This window comes from Crassostrea angulata, chromosome 6, assembly GCF_025612915.1.
Source record: "Crassostrea angulata isolate pt1a10 chromosome 6, ASM2561291v2, whole genome shotgun sequence".
Taxonomy (NCBI): domain Eukaryota; kingdom Metazoa; phylum Mollusca; class Bivalvia; order Ostreida; family Ostreidae; genus Magallana; species Magallana angulata.
Window position 1 is genome coordinate 7,710,977 of NC_069116.1, and position 12,791 is coordinate 7,723,767.

Genomic DNA, 12,791 nt, shown 5'->3' on the forward strand with positions numbered 1-12,791 from the left:
TCTCCTGATTCCCAGTCTTGTCGGTCTATTTGAGGTCCTTGCTGATATTAAGTTAGGTTTGGGCTGAGGGATTTTTTATACATAATTCGTATTTAACCTGTGTGTTCCTAATTTGTCGTAATAAATTTGTAAAGGGTTGTTTATCTTGTTTTTCATTAACTTTGAATTTGATTTATTATATTTGGTTTATTTATATTGAGATTAAAGTCGTTTCATACCGTAATTAGAGATTAGTAAAGTTTAATTCTTAATGTTGAGGTCAAATTCAGTCTCAAAACAAAAATAAACACAACGCGAGGTACTTCTAAAAACCTATACGGCACTGACCTGTTACAAACGCAATTGATTCGTAAATGTAATTTGCAAAAAAGTCTTATTTTTATTTTCATTATATTCGATCAGTACTAATGATCTTTTCAAGATATATTTCTATAGTCTGGTACTCTTTACACAATTGCGCTGAAAAATATAGTTCCATTCGTAATCAGCAGATACAACATAGCAGCAAATGTTTAAAATATCGATGTATATTATATACTTGGAAGAAAACAAAATTAACGTAAAATTAATTTTAAAAAACACCTTTCTGCGAGAACTGTAAATGAGAAATATTCATATTCCTACGCTAGCTGCCTCCACAGTCTGTTTCACGAAAATATTGGTCATTCTTCTAGTGAATTTTTCGTCGCTAATTAATATTGCTTATATCATAGCAATAAATATATTACTTTTATTATCATTGTTCGTTAGTTATCACATAAATCTCTTAATTGTTAAACGTGTATGAGTATGTTCTTTTCTTTTTCTTTTTTTCTATGAGAATTTTTATGCAACACCTGCACCATACTTCTGATGGCACTCGTGTAAACTGTGTGCTAGTTACGCTAGACTGATGGCAGTATTTGCTAGGGACAGGAAGAACTATATACACCAGGGTTTTTTTAAAACAAGTTCGGTTATTTTATCTTAGGGATCGGCTAAGCGCAGTAAAAATTCAAGTAATATAAAAGTTGAAAATTTTTTGATAAAGGGTATTCCATTTCTTTTCTTATTGAAATTTACATAAGAAAAAATTCGACATTTCAACGTTTAAAAGACTTCGGCGGTTCACGATATATGTTTGTCTCACATTAGCATCATTTGGTTCCGAGTCAGACACACAAGAAATTATCAGAGGTCGATACGATCAATGATTAAACGTGTAGCAACATTTTTCTCTCTCCCTCTTTGTTTAAACAATCGTTCAACCAAATATAATTTATTCCTTCTTTCGTCATTAAAATATGTTTATTATGTTTGCTGCTATGATCTCAAAAATGTCGATCAGAAAATATGGCTCGTAAGAAGACTTTTAATACCTTTTTTCACACCATAAAACTTGTGTTTGCCGAAATAATTTTCACTGACTATTACAAGACGGATTGATCAAACAAAGTGTGCGTATTGTCTACATGTGTTGAATTATGTGGTGTAAATGCATTTAAGTCTCAACAGTGATTATAGAAATAACTAGACACGATCTCGTTGCGAGCAACGAGGAGGTCTTCCGTCCGCCGAAGACGGAAGACCCTAATGATAAAATACTGTTTTTGTCTAACTCTTAATTAAAGAGTGTTTTTCAACTTGTACTACAGTCAAACACCCTTTTATGTTGAATATTTTAGTTAGAAAATTAGACAAAAAGGAGAGAAAGGAATAGAGAGAAAGAACAAATCTTGGCTCCGGCGAGATTAGAACACACAGCCTTTGCAGGTGTCTCAAAACATGGCTGACGCGAAATAATTCCCGAATTTGTCTTTGAATTTTGGGAGTTTCCGCCCGGGAGAGGAGCTGAGTTTTTGTATGAGATGAAAAACAACGTGTAAGATGTCTGACTATTCAGGTTTGGTAACAGTGCAAGGTCATTTGAAATATTGATGCGTGTTTGTGTCTGGAGGGGGGGGGTGAAAAGACCCGAGCTTGAATTTCGTCTTAAATAAATCGAAAATAGAATTTTGAGGTGTGGATCTCGGATTCGGTTAACAACAATTAGGGAAAGTCCTAAAACAATGACTGATGCATTTTACCCATGTATTTCAGTGTTTAGAATATTTGTTCGTGTCGTTTACTATTATGTTTGACTGTTTTATTTCAGCAGGATTGATAAAATCTTTATAAATGTAGAAATAACGAAATCAGTAACACGTAAATTTATTCGGTAAAAATTTGATGACAGTAATTTCCACAGTTCTAACATTCATAAGTAGTTCACACGCTAACGTAGATACAGACTAATTGGAAAACAAGAAATATACATGCAACAGAAATATTACGCGGCTGCTTACATCCCTTGTACTGTGTAAATTTTAAGTCCCCGTACAGACTATACTCGCCGTTTGATCTCAGGAATTTCTTCTTAATTGTTCAATCCGCTGCATATTTGGCAGAGAATACGAATGGGGTCCGAGGTACATTTACACAAAATTGTATTAGGATTGAGTAAGGGGCTCGGGAGTTAGAATTTTTTTCTACAGTACATGTCAAGCACTCCAATCGAAACTCGAATGCCCAAAAATTCATATCTCTTTTAAAAATGAACGAATAGGTCTGGTCATTAATACAGTAATCTAGACTTGAACTAGGTTGAAAATAAAGGTTCAAGATGACAAATCCAGTAAAATCAGGCCAGAAAAACTAAATGATTTTGTGAATAGGAAGGGGGGGGGTCGGTGGGTGTACTGTGTAAATTTAATTTCCAGGTAAAGGAAATAAGCGCCGTTTAATCTCAGGAATTTCGTCTTAATTGTTCAATCCGCTGCATATTTCACAGACAATAAGAATGGGGTCCGAGGTTAATTTTCACGAATTTTCATTAGGATTGAGTGAAAGGCTTGGGAGTTAGAATTTTTTTATAGTACGTGTCAAACACGACAATTGAAACTCAAATGCCAAAAACCTCATAACTCTGTTATTAATGAACGAATTGGTCTGGTAATTAGTACAGTAATCTAGAATGGTAATTAGTTGAAATTAAAGGCCCAAGATCAAAGATCAAGTAAAATCGGGCCAGAAAAACTAAATGATTTTATGAATTAGGAGGGGGGGGGGGGGCTCGGTCGGTGACTTCTATATTAAACGTAGAATATTAAATTCTAAATATCACATATTACACAATTTCTAAATAAAATACATATGTTAGAACAATGTATAAGCGTTGTTTGAAAGATGTAACTATTGATTTTTTTTTTTTACATCTATTTATTCTTAGGTTCAAACACTCATAAACGGGTGGTCAGTTTTTAAACCTTGTCGCAGTCACCCGTTCGTTTGTATAGTTACGTGTATAAACTTCGGAGGTTTTTCTTAATCCCGACAGGCAACAGATTTGTATCAGTATATAGACATGCACAAAAAAAGGAAAAAGTACACCGTCTGTAATAAAAATGACTTTTTAGCGTTGACTTCCAATCAGTAAGAAGAGAATCATTAAACAATGCATTTAAAATTATTTGAATCCATAGACATTATCCCGTAACTTGATATAAAATATGTATAATTTTTGGACGCCAATGTTCATTTAGCTTCTATCCACTTTACTCCATGTTACCTGTACTAGTTCTTATTCAAATCCTAAAACATTTGTACTTTAGAGAGAGAGAGAGAGAGAGAGAGAGAGAGAGAGAGAGAGAGAGAGAGAGAGAGAGAGAGAGAGAGAGAGATTACATAGTGTTTTATAATGTTCAGGAAATCAATATACAAGTTGCTGTCCTTTAAAAAAGGACTGCAATACGTGGACCATTTGCATGTGTTTCCAACGAAAACGTGAAAGCCTTAAAATTATCACAGATTCCACCGACTCTAGCCCCCTGCTTTTAACCACTAAATTTGTACGTTGTATTACGTATATATATCTATAGTTGACTTTTAATCTCAGAATTTAAAGGGTTCATACTTCTAAAATAATTATGATCTATATTAATGAAGATTGCATGTATAGTAACAGGCATTCGGCGAATTCTAATTTTTGCGCACACATTACGCTTCGCACTACTTTGTTACATACGTTAAAACCATTAATCAAAACACAAATAAGAGAGAAAAAAGATTCGGCACTCAGGGACTGAACCCGGGTCGCCTGGGCACAAGTCCAACACTTTAACGACTGAGCTACGCGGGCCCTCGCTTCAGAATTTTGGAGTCCAAAATCTCAAGAATGCGTGGATCGATTTTAAAACGAATATCATATTCAGAAGTTTTCAGAGCGTCTCTATCGAACGAAAAAAATAAAGAAAATTCGAATCCAAATAATTGAAAAATTAAGGTTTTTCATTTCCTTCCAGTGACGACCGGAAGTGACGGCGGACGTTCGGATATGCGAAGGGCACTGCGGCCGTTCACTCTCTACCTTCTCTGAAAATTTGAAAGTCCTATTTTGAATACTTTTTGAGAAAAATCGTGAACAAGCAAAAACATAAAATCTTTAATATTTCGGTACCGGAAGTGACGACCAACAAAATCTCGTGTAATTTTCTTACAAATTTTGTCATAAATAAGATCTGAAAGTTTCATAAAAATCGGCTGAAGCGTTTTTGAGAAAACGTGACAGAAAAAAAAATTAAAAATAATAATAGAGGAAAAGAAACAAAGCAAAAACAATAAGGTCTTCCGTTTCCAACGGAAGACCCTAATTAAAGAATAAGGAATCATTTTTTGAGTATGATGTATATTACGCCCCAACCAAACTTATCACTTTTTTATATTCAGAGAATGATTTTTTATCATAATTTATGATTCCTTATCATATCACACTACGTTATTCATTTACTAATCTATCAATAGTAATTACATCTTGACTATCATCATATTGACAATCCATTTTCGACAGTGGAACGGAAGACCTTCTCATTGCTTTTTAACGAGCTTTGCTTTAGTTTATATTTCAACTCTGTCAAAAAGAAAAGACACAAGTTCTAAAAACTTGCATTGTTCCCTATTTAATACAGGCGTTATATGTTACATACATATGTAACAGAACTAAATTTAATGTGAATGCAAACAATGCTTCGCTCCAATTTCAACTAAATTATTTTTAGAGGTATTTAGTGATGTAATGCATGCTAACTTTATACGTTATTATTTGCCTTTATCATACCTAAACAGAGTTAATAACTAAGTGCATAAAATAGAACTATACTGTATAGAGCTGTGTATAATAACATATATATATATTTCGCAACAATAACATTACACAAACTTATTTACATAACTAGGTAAAGGATATAAGCAGAAAACTGTCTATTGTGTGAGAGAATTATCTAATCAACACCCAAAGGGCGAAGATAAGATCTCTACCCACAAATTTACAGTTTAAGTCCAACATCGGACTAAAAACATTACCTCATTTGTTTTTAGAATGGACAGTATCAGTTAACCAAATTTTAACGTGATTAAGCCAACCAAAACAAAATATGAATTGACCAGCTCAGATGCAGATATTCTCCAGGGGTGTTGAGGAGGTTGACGGTCAAGATTTAGTTTCACGAACTTTCTCCAGGGAGAATGTAGTCCGGATGATCGAGAATTAACTATTACATATGTGAAGAATATGATTTTTATAAAGAACAGTGGAATTTGTCTCAGTCTACGTTATGATCATATCTGATGTGGTTTGTTGGTATAAGTAAATAATATAATAAAGGGGATTAATGTTTATTATATACTGGATAATATATACTAGTTTTAAGTGTTTTTTTTTTACTGTATCAGCTAGTACATTTGCAAATATGATGTTTCTATTCTTGTTTTCAACTTACCTGTAGCTGTCTAATAAGTTAACAGTTTTACCTGTCTTTGTCAATTATTTTTAAGAACAGACAGTCTTTTATCCATTTTTTTTAAAATAATGGACACCTACAGGTAACTTATTTTTTAATGTTGGTCTCAGTCCCGGTCAATATTTGTGTAATATATAAAACTACCGCTTACCTTTAATCTGATAGATACTTCCTGATCTGTCGCCAACTGCAACCATAGCAATGCAGAACGCAGAACGTAAACACGCTGGAAAGTGCCTCGTCACGCTGTAATGACCTCAGATATGGCGCCGGGTGAATAGATACACGGGTCAAATAAAACCATTATCCTACCTTGTAAATGCGAAATACGGATATCTTATTCAAATTTGTGTAAATTTGTCATGCATTAAAAAAATATGTAAATGACTTTATTTATCATTGCTGTCAATTTTCGAGTTACTGTGGAAGCCATGTTGTAACGTTGAAGATAAGAATTTGTGTGCGTATGAATTATCATAATATAAAGCTTAAGATTGTACAAACGTTATAGAAGGATAATGCTAAACATAATCTAGGATGCTAAAGATTGAAAAAATCTACAGAAAGATATAAAGTTTTTAAAACAATTCTTTCCATTTTCATAAAGTGTTCAGTGACCATGTACTTTTAGTAAATGTTCATGGCCTTGAAAATATATTTTAAAGAAGTAACCACCCATTCAGATCAAGATCTAGTAAATGAAGGATGCCTACGGATTTATGAAATTAAGGATATATACATTCTTTCAATGATGCTTCATAACAATAGCCGTGTTTGATAGGATGTACCGGAGCTTCAATATTTGGTAAGTACAATGATATATCAATTTCTATATGATAAAGGAAATAAAAAACAAATAAAAGAGTTTTTCCCTTTTTTGACTAATGAAATATATATATTAGAAAAGCGAGACTTAGATCAAAAGTTAGCTTGTCTAAGTTTTATGGCCCCGGAGTCTGATCTCCTTCTGTTGAGTTATTCATGACGTCATAATTTCCCAATGACAACCTTCACCAATACCATCCAATGGTAAACTCGTTTAATAAATACAAGTAACATTTTTCATTAAAAAAATTAATGTACATAATGTTTTGTTTTAATGTTTCAGCATCAAAACATAGTTTTTAAACAACGAGAATGCGCAAAACGATTGCCCAATGGACTACCTTACCGAGTGATTAATTTTCAACAAACCAATTCTCTGATCGGGTTTAACATTTAGTATACCGATGTAATATTTCAATCTAGAAAAGATACTTAGGTGTAATAGAACAGTGAGTAACGATTTAGGAAAAATTCCTTGAGAAAAGGTTAGGAGAAAAAAAATTATTATCGATGGATAATAAGAAAAAAGAAAAATCTGCATAAAAAGCATGTTATAAAGACATGATGGATGGATTCATGAAATGTACGCCTTATGCATGGTAATTAGAATGAACCTGACGAATTTCAAACCAAAAAAAAAAAACTGAAAAAGGGAACAGTTACTACTATTTTCCTAAACAGCAAAACTCCAAAGAAAAGGAAAACAAATGAAAAAAATAAAAGAAAGGGTAAAATCGAAAGTAAGTAGTATTAAAAACTAACATGGAAATAATTAAATTCATGGACATTGAATCTGTGCACTAAATAAAAGCCCTTATATCATTCTTAATTTCATAGCTACTTGAAAATATTCTTTACAATGCTGAATTGACAATGATATTGATGTGCTAGGCTCATCAAACAAGAAGTCCATGGGGCCACATCGCTCACCTGAGCAACAATGGGCGTTCAAAAGATATTGTGCCATATGGTCCCTCGGTAGAATAACAAAAAATAAATATTGTAAAGTATTCGAATTTTACACTTATTTTTGCATATACGTAATCTTTGACATTGTACCTTCATGAAATACTATTTTTTTACCAGAATATTAAAATCGTACCCAAGATATAAAACTAAACATTTGGTAGGGGTACACTGTTAAGTTGTTAACTTCCAATTTCCTATATTTTCGTCCCCCCCCCACACTTTGTAAAGCGATCAAAATATATGAGAGCATTTAGGTACATTTTTTCATCAACTATTTACTAATTATTGTATTTAAAAAACAAATATAATAGTAATTGTTTTTTATTTTAAAAATCCTACATGTATAGATATGAGGAAGAAAATTGTATCTCAATGTGCTCAATTCCTCAAATTAAAAACATTCAAAAATTTTATTTGTCTTCTCCATTATAATTAAATGACTGTTATTTACTTCAAACCCGCGTACAAACCAGGATAATTTTCCGCTGTGATATTTTCTTAGGAATAGCGATAATCACTTTATCCCCGCAACAGAAATGTATCAGAACGATGGAAACTGTTTTATTTATTTTGCTTAATTTGTGTTTACTTCACAAAATCGGCATCAATATATTTTGCATGCTTCAAAACTGTCCCTTCATACGCGAACTGTGTTGCACAACAAGCAAATTCATCATAGTCAGATCGACCCTTTTTCGTATAATGTCATGGCTGCTTTAAACAAAGAACCTCGTTTTAGAAGTATGGAATACGAGTCTTGGTAAAATGGGTATGCAAACCCGGGTGGTGGCAAAATAAAAGCCTGGACCGATCAGCAATCGTCAATTCCATATACGCATTATTTTGCAGCAATATTTACAGCGAATACAAATATACTGGTCCATCAAATATCCTGAAATTTTAATGTGATTGGCAGATTTATAACTGCCAGTCTTTTGTGTTGCCCAGGCCAAGTCTTGCCTACCCATTTTACTGGATGCCGAACCCGAAGCTATTAAACTGATTGAAACACGCCTTTCCTTTATTATTTTCGTAATAACTCAGATTTGAAACAGAATTAGCCCTTAATTTTTGCAATATATATTTTCCTTCACATGAGGATAATTTATGCTAAACTACGTTGAATTTGACTCAGTAGTTCTTGGGGAGAAGATTTTTAAAAATGCACCCCCTTTTTCTACAGTTTCAAGGTTTTCTCCGCTTTGAATACAGATCGGACTTTTATTTCTGCAATTTATATTTGCCCTCCCATAAGGATGCTTTGTGCGAAATTTGGTTGAAATTGGATAAGCGGTTTTAGAGAAGAAGTTCAAATGTAAAAAGTTTACAGACGGACAGACAGACGGACGGACGACGAATAAAATGTTATCAGAATAGCTCACTTGAGCTTTCAGCTCAGGTGAGCTAAAAACCATCTGATTTTGGGATTCAGTTTGAATATATTGAAGACAGAATTATGAAAGATATGGGAACGCAATGTGACATTAGAACTAAAAAAATGTACAGAATTCTGTGTAGAGTGTGGACAAAGAGAAAAAAAACTAGCAACATTGATATTCAAAAATATTCCAGGCGTTCCTTCAACATTAGAAACAAAAACGTATTTCCTCTCTTTTACACCTGTAAAATCTTCACAGTACTTTTTACAAATATTTGAATCAGATGAGTCATCACCTATCTAATCATGTAGTGCCCAAGCTGACTCGGATTTCTCTTTCTTTTAATTAGAAGCGTCAGTCATTTTATCAAATTATCAAGCGATGGAAAGCATGATGTTGATCCTACTGAGGATTTAAAATTTATTGTCTTTTGGTCAGGTATCAAATCTCTTATTTGTATATTAATGTGCCTGGTTTCAAAACAACCGTTTGATACCAATAGCAAAGCATTTTTTCAATTTTCAACACGAAGCCATTCATAACATTTGACGTACTTCAGTAACATTTTTCGGTATAGGCCATTCCAAAATCTTGCAAATATTTTCAGGATTTGGTTCAATACCATCTTTATCATATAACCTAGGATCATTCACCTTTCGACAATCAATGCATCGTCTGACTTTTTCTTCATGACTAGATTCAAAGGAGATATCCATGGAGAATTAGACTTCTGAATAATAACCTGTTTTCACATATCTTTTGTTTATTGTTATTCTGAGTCAGCATATGCGAGAGACACTCTTCTTGTCGGCAATTTGCAATTTTATGGGTTTGCTATCAAAGTATCTATTTTATTCTAAGCCATCCTTAGAGAAAGCATCACTGTATTCACAAAGTAGGTAATACATTTTCTCTTTGGACGAGTCATCAAATACGTGTTGTCAACAGCATTGTTTTAAAAGTCTTTCATTTGCTCTGGAAATTCTTTGTATTCTCTCGTATCAATTTCAGTAACATCCCTGATCAACAAAGTAGAAAAGTCTGAATTCTTTACTTCACCTGTGTATGAATTTATCACAAATAATAGCATCTTGGTAGGTATACAGTTCTCTACTGGTAAGGTTAAGTAATCACACGGGTGTAGTAGTATTGTTTTCGTCATTTATTTCTGCTACATGTATTATGATGTGCAGATCAGTTAGGAAATCTCCGACTTTCAGTCTAAATTTTGCTTCAACGAGCACTTGTATTTCTCTTCTATAAACATTCAAAATTTCTGTAGACTTATGTAGTTTAGGTTTCTTCTCCATTTTTTCGAAGATTGGTTTTGACAAAATTGTTCCGGAAGCTCCAGTATCTATAGTAAATATATGATACCCTTTAATTTTTCCTTCAACATAAATTCCAGTACTTATTTGGTAATTACGGTTGATGACGTTTTCATATTTCTTCTTTTCTAGTTCATTCTTCTCGGAGTCATGGACCGTTCCTTGACTACCGTGGACGTTTAAATGAGCAGCAGAATACAAGTTGGATCAAAGACTTATGCAACATGGGACAATCTTTTTTTAAGTGACCAGGTTTTCTACAATGATGACATGACATGGAGGATTTTGTATTCTTTTACGGAATTCTGTGGTTCAATTGTTTAATATATTTAATATTTAATAGTATCTCTGAAATTTGCTTAGTTTATTCATTTCATCTTAAAGCTGATTTTCCGAGGAACTTGACGATTTTTTGTAGTCTTTGGCTCTTTTGTGTAGTAGTTTCTATATTTTCTAATTAGTATTGAAATGGAATTATTCTTAAAATTGTTCTATGGGAATTCAGTTACGTCCCTTGTCATTTTTTTCTCCTATTTATTGCTGTTTCCTTTTTTCATATCTTTGGAATAAACCAAATAAAATAATAATTGTGGTTATTTTAAAATCTTTGAACAACTATTACCTGGGAGAAGTAGAAAAGCCATATTTTTATCAACAAACATGTTCAGGAGAATCTTCGCGAGCCCTACATGTGTTTTGTTTACAGTAAATACGCATGCGTAATAGTATAGAAGGCTGACCCCGTAACACGTTGCGATGTATTTATGTGATAGGTTATACGTAATTATTAATTTTAATGAAATAATTAGATTTATTTAATGGAGATTTTTGTAATTTTCTGAAAGTTTATACATTCATGAGTAGTACAAAAATACTGAACACGATGGAAAAAAATTTCAAGTCGTTTTTTTGGAGTTGATTTTAATCAACTCTCCTATGCAGTTACTCAGACAAACCGAAAGTGAAACAGTGGTTGGACCTCAGCACAAATCATCGCTGCTGACAAGACTTAGTTCTTGAAAATAATTGATAAATTCGATGTAATGTATGCTAAAGCATTGTTTTCAAGAAAACTTATTTATAAATACCTTGAAAATAGTCAGATTTTAAATGGTACGAACAATTTAGATACTTTTTGTAGTCGTATGTATTCCTACGCCAGAGTTCAATATAGTCTCGTTCAACTCGACGCTCGTCTGTCTCCGTAAATCTCCGACAAGCAGAGAGTCTCTCTTGCTTGTCGGAGATTTACGGTGTCAGCCGAACGTTTGGTTGAACGAGACTAGAGTTCGATATTGCTTGGATCCATACAAAAATCGAGAAATATTTCTATTACTGATACATAGTTTGAATAAATTAATTATATCTTTAGATATTATTTAACATGATTCATATGGGAGTTTCTCGACATTCTTGTCGAAAAAGTCCAAAAAATGTGCGTAATTAGGGTCTTCCGTCTTCAGCGGAAGACCCTACAATTATTCTATTGTTTCTTTTTCACTTTTCTTATTAGGGTCTTCCGTCTTCAGCGGAAGACCCTTCTATTATTCTATTGTTTCTTTTTCAATTTTCGTATTATTATTAAGGTCTTCCGTTTCCAACGGAAGACCTTATAGTTTTCGTACGATTTCTTATTAAGGTCTTCCGTTTCCAACGGAAGACCTTATAGTTTTCGTACGATTTCTTATTATTATTAAGGTCTTCCGTTTCCAACGGAAGACCTTATTGTTTTCGTACTGTTTCTTATTATTATTATTATTATTTTTTTCCACAAAATTTGTGCACGCGATATCTCAAAAACTATTCGGCCGATTTCGACCATTTTTTCACAGATGATTCCCAGTGGTCATAATTCTAGAAGTTTTTTGAAATTTTGAAATCGTCACTTCCGGTTCCGATTTACGGCCGATTTTGTAAGTTTTTACGACCCATTTTGTGCAGACATAAACTCAGAGACTATAAGAGATATAAATATGAAATTTTCAGGATAGGTAGACCATAGTTTGAAGATGTGCAGAACGTATTTTTTTTGCGCCATTGGCGCCATTCCTTTGAGCTCGCCTAGGCTCGAAAATTGGATACGAATTTTGCATCAAAAACTTCATACATTTTGATCTGTATCTTTTTATCAGTTAATATTTTGTTAAGACATATATAACAAAAGTGGTAAATAATCAAAAGTTCTTTCCAACAAATTTAAGAAAAAGGGGCTGGCCCCTTTATTTAGGGGCCAAAACACTTATAAACTCTAATACAAATAACTTAAAAACGATAAAGATTTTGTAATGCATTATAGAAGCAAAGTTGTTGATCGTACCAATATCTTTTAGAAAAAATCATTGCCACGCCCATTTATTACGTAATTAGGGATTTTTAGGGGCCAGAGTATTTAAACTTTGACGCAATATAACTAGAAAAGTAAAAATATTTTGTTAGACACCGTAGAAGAGAAAATGTTTGAATTTATGATTTAAATC

The 12,791-nt window shown here is 33.0% G+C and overlaps 1 protein-coding gene and 1 long non-coding RNA gene across 4 annotated transcripts in view; one reads left to right on the top strand and one right to left on the bottom strand.

The window, feature by feature from the left end:
* LOC128189948 (uncharacterized) overlaps window positions 1-6,096 on the bottom strand; it is a 30,667-nt gene extending 24,571 nt beyond the window's left edge. The window contains exon 1 of one of the 3 annotated variants that reach the window (XM_052861778.1): window positions 5,965-6,096. The gene's annotated coding sequence lies outside the window, so the exon portion shown is untranslated. The remainder of the gene's footprint in view (window positions 1-5,964) is intronic. The other 2 variants (XM_052861777.1, XM_052861780.1) reach the window with 2 other exon arrangements.
* An 86-nt stretch (window positions 6,097-6,182) lies between these two features.
* LOC128189949 (uncharacterized) lies at window positions 6,183-11,567 on the top strand. Its single transcript, XR_008244302.1, has 3 exons — window positions 6,183-6,273; window positions 6,479-6,618; window positions 10,447-11,567. It is a non-coding gene; the product is annotated as an uncharacterized LOC128189949 (long non-coding RNA).
* The last annotated feature ends 1,224 nt before the right edge of the window (window positions 11,568-12,791 follow it).